The following is an 8514-nucleotide window of genomic DNA, read 5'->3' on the forward strand; positions in this document are numbered from 1 at the left end:
GTGACCATGTCTACTTAATATAGGTGGACTGTTCAGTAAAGGTCACTTAAACAGTATTTATATTTTGAATTTTTGTGACATTACCCACACAATTGCCAAAAATAACCACTGTATGAAAAAAATGTATGCTCCAAACAGGTGTTTTCAAACAAGTTTCTTTCTTACATAATTCATTCATATTTAAATTGTTATACATCAAGATTGTTCAGTTGTAGGGAAAAATGTTTCAGTTCCTAAGTCCTTGACATAAAACAACAATATTACAATAAACCAAGCACCCACAAAGTAAGAAAAAAAAAATTATTTATGATAATTCACTTAAGAAAGACTGGCCAACAAAAATTCCAGTGCCACATCTTCCTCTATGGTTTGTCAAAACTACACATTATTATTCCCAATTGCTAATTATTGCTCTAACTAGTAAATGAAATGAATACAATATTTGTCACATTATCACTGTCTTGAGAAATTACATTTTTATTGTCTTTCACATGTATAAATATTGTGCTTTAGCACATGTTTCTCTTTGCTGGAAACTCTTTAAGAAGAAATTTCTTTAGTCAAGAATTTTAAAATGAAACGAATGAACTTAAGACTGCTGAATATAATGGCAAAGACAGTGAATATTCTGAAGATGGTATATAAAAATAACAAATTTGTAAGAAATTTATAATGTACAAACTGACAAGTGGCGAACGTTTGACATTTTCTAAAGAAATGAGTTCTAAAAAATCAGCAAAGCCCGTTGATAGATGTCTTGAAAGCAGACTGGGATTTTTTTCTCTGTAGAACAGAGCATGTGCTCAATACTGCCAACAATTACAAGAGATACTATGTAGCTGTGTACAAGCTTAAACCGTTAGCTACTTATATATGACCAAAAGTGAGATATTAATTATCGTTCTACTTTCACGTTCTTTGCAAAGTTTTCATGTAGGTAATATTTTTCATTGTATATTTAGCACACCTATCTAAAATTCACAGACTACGTATGTAGTTCTGGGTATGTGGTTATTGAGAAAAAACATGTTTAGATCACAACTTACGTTCATTCGTATGCAATATAAATTTCTTCATGACATGGTGTATGTTGAACTTTCATCTTTGAAAAATGTTGCTTAAAAAAGAGTGTCGCTATTTGTTGGCAACTTTAAAATTTAACTATTACGAATTGGAATAAAAGTAAAATAATTATTCATATATTGATATATACTATTATTCCCATTTTAACTTAGTAAGGACTTTATTTGAAGAGGGGGACACGTTAAAGCTGAAAAGCTGACAAACCTGTGGCCCTCTAACTAGATTATACAGCATTACAAAAAACTGATAAACGAGTAAATATATAAATAATTACTAAATTCTATGATAGAAATAGGAGGACATATTAAAAATATTCAGAAAGATAAAATTAATTTATAAAAAGTTAAAATTAGATAATGTGCTATTACTTAATATTGTTTCAAAGTTGTCCAAGTTTTTATATGAGCTTATAAAATGCTTTTTCACAGCTGTTTTGAATAGTTTTATACTAGGCCTTTTTTTGATATCATGAGGAAGGCTGTTCCATAACTTAACTGCGTCAACACTGAATGCCTTGCCACCATCGTTATTTCTTAGGTCTTATTTCTAAATTTGGGACACACTAAATTTAAATTGCCATGTCTGGTAGACCTATTGTGTGCAGAACTGCTCGTCTTGAGCAAGTCTCAGATGTAGATCGGAACATCGCATTTAAGGCTCTTAAAAATCATTGTACACTTATTTAGTTTGATTTCATCAAAAAAAGGCAACCAGCCTAGTTTACTAAAGTTTACAACACTTCTAGATTAAGGTTCCACTCCAAGAATTACTTGGGCAGCCCTTTTCTGTAACCTTAAGAGACAGTGGAGTTCTTTAACGTCGCAAGTATTCCAAACCATGCTCCCATACATAAGGACGGGTTTAATCAAGGCGTTATAGTATAAGAGTCCTTCTTTTATTGGAAGGCATCTCTTTATCTTTTTCAATAAACCAATAAATGTGGTCACTAAATGTAAGATCTTGATCGAGTGTTACACCAAGCAATTTATAAGAGGTAACTTGTTGTATTTCGGCCCCATCAAGGGTCACTGACAGATGATTTCCATCAACTAATGATGAATGTAGCCTCTTTCCGGTGATAAGGAATGCTTTGGTTTTAATGGCGTTTAGGACAATCCCATTTTCGCTAGACCATTTACTTAATTTATCCATGTATTCTTGAAGACGTCGTTCCAATTCCAAAGGTGGATTATCGATCTTAGCGCCGGCTTTAAATGTGGTGTCATCCGCCTAAACATGAATAGTTGAGTCCGATCCAACAGCTTCGGGAAGATCATTGACGAAAATTAAAAACAGTAGAGGTCCTAATATGCTACCTTGAGGAACTCCATTCGTTAGCATAAGTTGTGACGAAGTCGAGTTATTTACAGTAACACACTGTTTGCGATTTAGTAGATAGCTCTGCAATAGCTTTACAACATTATCTGGGAATCCATATGATCTTAACTTTACTAGGAGAATGTCATGATTGATCAAGTCGAATGCCTTGCTATAGTCCACAAAAACTAAGCCGCTGACATTGTTTTTATCAAGGTCAAGAAGGACTTGGTCCAGAAGAAACAACAAAGCAGTATCCATGGAGTGGTTTTTACGGAACCCTGATTGGAAGCGGTATAAAAGGGCATTTTCTGTTAAGTAGGTGTTCATTACATTAAAGATGTGTCTTTCAAAGACTTTAGAAAGAATAAGCAAAATACTAATAGGACGATAGTTTTGAATATCTTACTTGTTTACTTGATTCTTGAATAGAGGTTCAACCTTTGCCATTTTCCGTTGTGAGGGAAATGTAGAAGTTTCAATACAGTGATTTATAATTTTAGCTATGGAGCATGATATTTCAGGAGCTGCAATCCTTAGAACTCTGGGACCAAGCCCATTGATTCCCGTGGCTTTGTGTGTAGGTATACTTAGAAGATAATCGTTAACCTCACTAGGATTTATTTGCGGAATAAGATTCTCAATTTGACTGTTGGAATTGTCTGGTGGACCAGGAAGAGCATCATAATGAAGTACAGGGAGAATTAGTATAAGAATTGTTTCCCTATCGACGATGTAAGTTTTCTTTCAATGAAAAATTGTTTTTTATTTCATATTTGTAGAGTGATTTACTGTAATCCAAGAAAACAAAAGTATTTTAAAAAAACTTTCTCCATTACAGCTTAAGATAATCACTATAAAACATGGACAGATTTAATGAGGAGGGGTACATGGGGGGCACGCAAACTTTAGATTTATCTTACAAAAATAAATTGCACACCCCTGTCGGAAACATTTTAACTCCCTCAGATTTTAGCGAAACAAATCAGTAGTACAGTTGAACTGAGTTTTCTGGGCAATGTTTCAACTTTCTTTAATATCTTTGGTGGCTGCACTACCAAACCTCCCATAAAATCTACACTTTTATTGTCGTCACTTCTTTACCAATTGACTATTAAATTAGCACTTTTAATATCCAGTATTTTCTTGCGTGTAGCATTTACTGTGAAATAAAAAAATTCACAACCGAAGTCTTATGCTGTATATTGTGGAATAATTCTTGTGAAAACAAAAATTCTTTTATCAAATTGACTAATTTTCGTCAATTATTGAAAGAAATTAGGTTAACTAGCGTGAGTTTATACACATGATATTTAATCATATAGTATTTCTAGTCACGCAGAGATCATATGACATTCTTCCTGAGATCAATACTTTCATTTTCTAGTCATCGTATTCATTGGAGAAGACGCTTTACAAAAATTTCGATAAATTTGTGCAAAGCATTTTCATCAAAAGGTAAATATCATGTATTAAGTATTTGTTGTTCGAATTTCAGTGACATAAGTAAAGTACATGGGAACGAACTCCTAAATTCAAATTCCAGTTTGTCACAGATTGTAAAGATTATTTCCGTGAACATTCGCTATCTATATGTTGCTAAAAGTTTCATAAATTGTATGAATGATTGTAAGCAATGCAAAATTTCATGCGATCCCAAAGACTAGTCAATGTAAATCACCGTTAGTTACTGCTTGTGATTAAGAGGTTAACTAAAAGCAGCTTCTACAAGATCGAAATATCTTCGAGTCTTCGACAGAAGATAAAAATCATTTAATAAACATTCGCTCCTAAAAATGTTGGGACATAACACTTCTCAAATTTGAATTTATTGTTACATGTTACGTTGTACTAATCACTGCAATATTTGTTGCGTTTTTGCTTTTTTTTTTTAAATAACAATAGTTGATATATGTTATTATACAGTTGTTTTGATGTGAAATGAACAAACGCGCGCCATGCATGATGGTTTTTGGCAAATTGGCAAATTCTATTTCAAAAATCAAAAGAGTTTGTGAAAATTTATCTGTTCAAATTCAATTTTATTCTTAAGGTATCGAAAGCAGTAGACCGCATTTTATTCTATTGCTTAGAGTCATCAATCGACATATTTATTTGAGAAATGACAAAATGCTACTCTCCTTAACGGCTTTCACTTTTATTATGCACCACGTCTGCGTCCGCAAAGAATGATGGGGTTTTGTTACGACATAATGACGCATTTGCACATGTGATATTGTATAGTTCGCAATCTCTTACTTCGTCATGATCATTCTCGTTGAACAGAAATTATGCTCGTTATTGACTTTAATGCATGGCTATAAGCACGGTACTTATTACGTAGTTGCAACTCTAGATGATTTGTAGTCGATGTTTATTAAAATTAAATGATATTTTGAAGTCAAAATTGACCAATTCATCTAGTTTGACGTTTTTTTCTTTATACAGTTAATCATGTCCGCCGACGACGACGTTGATAACGTTGATGAACAAGAATTAGACAGTGTTTTATGTACTGAAGAAGGTAACATGTTTGAAATATTAAAGAATTTTTATTGAATTATCAACCTAAACTTTAGAGTCCAACAGATCGTTTCAAAGATAACCATAAGTGTTCGATTTCTTTCATATTTATAAAAACAAAGCAAGTAACGTTTGTCGTTTTGTCTCGACTCAAGACATCTTCAAATGAGATGTAATTACTTAGATAGTTAAGGTGTGAGGTTGGTGTGAATGTGTACTTACAGTGTAAAGCTGATATTGAGTATTGTAAGGAAATGTGAGAAAGATTGTACAAGATATAAGGGGGGATGAGTAGTGGAGGGAAATTTACCATCAAAAGAGCCGAGGTGGCATGCATTCTCCCTACCCAACCCAACTATTCCAAAGACCAATTTAAAAGTTTTTAAGATGTGAAGAGAAAAAAAAAAGGGAGTTATAGATAGTTGCTTCCTGTAAAAGGGCACACAGCAAAGTAAAAGTAACAAACAGAAACTTTACTGCATCGTAGTAAGTGTATGTAATTAGTCTGAGATGTCTTGAGTCAAGACGAAACGTCGCTTGCTTTTTTAAATAAATTCTTGCCTTTTTAAATATATACTTCTCAAACACGATCTTTTGGGATCTTATCTTTATATTTAGAATTCGATTCACACCTGGCACCTCACTGGCAACATTGAAATTTTATAAATTCTTATTAATTGTTGTCCACTCATATTAACAATGTATTTGACATGTTTGACGTATTTTTTAGTTACAACCGATTGTTGAAATTCATATTCCATTGGAGTCCTACAGTGGCAGTACGGCCTCACGAACGAACGATTTGTCTCTGAATCGAGACAGTAAATATCAATATGCTGTCCTGTTGAAGTGCTAGAAATGCTACGGAGGCAATGGTTACCCCAAAGGATTGGGGAAAATTGAAAAAACAACACAGTTGAGAGAACGTTGCTAAATCGATCAGCGTACAAGGTTCGCAAAAACCTTTGTTGGAAATAACTAGTTTGACTTCCAATGATTTATTTAATGTCAAATTGTCACATGTTTGTAGATGTAGATCGTCCAGGTTAGTAGAGTCATGAGAAAGACTGTTTTTGTTGTTGTTGACTGACGTTTTGACTTCCTTAGCAGTCGTCACCTTTAAAGTCAAGTTGACTTTCTCAGGACTCTACTAACCATGACGATCTACATCTAAAACATGTAACGATACGCCTGGGTACAAACCATTTACGTTAGTACAGTTAAATTTTCGTAAATCATAATCTTTGTTAGAGTAAAAAATTTGTAACCGAGAAACTATTTTAAAATAGCTTGCACCAAAAATGACACCAATAGATTGCAATTGAAACGCATAAGGTTGAAATATGGCATATGTTGTTCAAACTAATAAAGTTTCAGTAAATTTGGACGATTCTTACGCGAACGTTCATTTTCCGAATCGTAGATTAATTTGTGTTTTTCCCTTTATATGACATTTTACATAAATCATCATCAATTTTTCTGTTTATAATGATTCAGATTTTTTGGAAACTGAAATTTATACATAATTGAAGAGAGCTATAAAAAGGTATTCAAAAACGAAAACAAAATGATCTGTGATTTGGAAGCTAATTGTTTGTGTACGCTTTTGCCAAACTTTCTAAAACTTCATTTGCTTGAACAAAATGTGACCTATTTTAATCCTATGTGTTTCAATTGCTTTTAGCTTTGTCATTTTTGTGCGTGAACTACTTCAAAAGCACTTCTCTGTAACACATTCCTCCCTCTAAAAAGGTTATTATTAGAAACAATTTTACTTAACTATCAGATGAACCATTGGAAGTCCAACTGCCTATTTCCACTTAAAATTTTTGCAAGTATTGCGCTTTGATCAATTTAGCAAAGTTTTTCGTCACTGACTATGTTTTTGATACCCCCACACATGCATCTCACAGTCACGGCCACCTGGTAATCGTTGATTGGTGGGGGAGGTGTGTTCTTCATTTATTCAGCTGTGCATGACTGATTTTTTTGAAAGCGAGTTGTTTCATTTCTTAAAGTGCCTATGAAACGAAAATTTTGCTATCTGAGTAATACTTTATTGAAGAGATATTTTAAAATGACAATGGACATTCTAAACCAGTTTATGCATATCACTTATATTTCTTGAGATATTGAGGTTCTTGCTATGTCCAATATATCTAACTTGTGACGTCACATTGCATAATGAGAACTAAAATTATTAGGTATATTTACAGATACTTTACTTCACAGCGACAGAGTTTGTTTCATTGTGACGGGATTAATGTTGCTTACTAGTATCAACCTGAAGTTGTCAGGAAACTGAAGAGTATTTGAAACATTGTGGGAGCTCGTTATGCAATATGACGTCACAAGTTAAATAAGTTGGAAATAACAAAACGTCAAAATCACGAAAATATGCATTTACTGTTTTAGAAAGTACACTGTAATTTCAAAGGTTCTAGTCATTGCAAACATAATTTAACTTGCAAAACTTTTGTTGCCTTGGCACTTTCAATAAATTGCTTTCAAAAGAAATTAGTTGTGCACAACTAAATATGTGAATAAGAGCCCTCCATTAACTTTCTGGGGACAGCCCTACTCACAGTTCACATGGCCTGCCCTAAAGTGATCCATTTGACAAATCTGGTTGTGCTTTTGATTCTGTCATTTTTCTTTAAGCTTGTTTACGATATATTCCACTATGACTTTCACGAGCCAATAGATTGGCTTTCTCTCACTACATATCGTTCTCGACTACATTTTCAAACAAGTAAAAAACCTTTTTAATAATTTCTATAATTTCTGACAGAGGAATCAAATCAAGTTGATGATACCAATTCACTCCAGGAAACAAATCAAGTTGATGATGCCAATTTACTCCAGGAAACAAATCATATTTATGGTGCCAATTTACTCCATGAAACAAATCATATTGATGATGCCAATTTACTCCATGAAACAAATCATATTGATGATGCCAATTTACTCCACGAAACAAATCATATTGATGATGCCAATTTACTCCATGAAACAAATCATATTGATAATGCCAATTTACTCCAGGAAACAAATCCTATTGATGATGCCAATTTACTCCAGGAAACAAATGGACTTGAATTAATGGACCTTGAGGTCAGCAGTCTCTTTGAGGACAGCAGGCAGAATATGGACTGTCATGTTGATTTTATGTCGGTTCCTCCAGAACTTTGATGACTGTAATTTGTTATGGCATGTCAAAAAACAATTTGTCTTTTTACAACCATTGAAATTGTTACAATGATCATAAATATTACATCCATATGCAATTGTTTAGCAAACTCAATAATTGAGGGAGAACTTATTCATACATGCATGTTCTGCAGGATTAAATTCTTTTTGAAATCCATTGTTTTCGATAGATTAATACATGCATTAATAAATTTGAACCTCCCCTTCCCCATCAACGAGTTTGCTACGCTCCTGTTATGGAATAGACAGAGTAAATTAGGACATAAATAGAAAATTTTTATCATTATTCCATGGTAAAATGTAGACTTACTCAAGTAAGTTAATTAAGGTTCAAATATCGTCACGTCCAATATAATGCCAATGTCATTAATAGGAAAGTAC

The 8514-nt window shown here is 33.2% G+C and overlaps 1 long non-coding RNA gene across 3 annotated transcripts; it reads left to right on the forward strand.

Moving 5' to 3' along the window:
- Positions 1–610: 610 nt before the first annotated feature.
- LOC124451445 lies at positions 611–8227 on the forward strand. Of its 3 annotated transcripts, XR_006950467.1 has the most exons (6): positions 611–637; positions 3183–3212; positions 3788–3858; positions 4849–4924; positions 5654–5874; positions 7715–8227. It is a non-coding gene; the product is annotated as an uncharacterized LOC124451445 (long non-coding RNA). The 3 variants fall into 3 exon arrangements; XR_006950466.1 differs by lacking the exons at positions 611–637; positions 3183–3212 and adding an exon at positions 3114–3135 and having other exon boundaries at positions 3735–3858; XR_006950465.1 differs by lacking the exons at positions 611–637; positions 3183–3212 and having other exon boundaries at positions 3664–3858.
- Positions 8228–8514: the final 287 nt, after the last annotated feature.

Source organism: Xenia sp. Carnegie-2017, unplaced genomic scaffold, assembly GCF_021976095.1.
Source record: "Xenia sp. Carnegie-2017 unplaced genomic scaffold, XeniaSp_v1 HiC_scaffold_24, whole genome shotgun sequence".
Taxonomy (NCBI): domain Eukaryota; kingdom Metazoa; phylum Cnidaria; class Anthozoa; order Malacalcyonacea; family Xeniidae; genus Xenia; species Xenia sp. Carnegie-2017.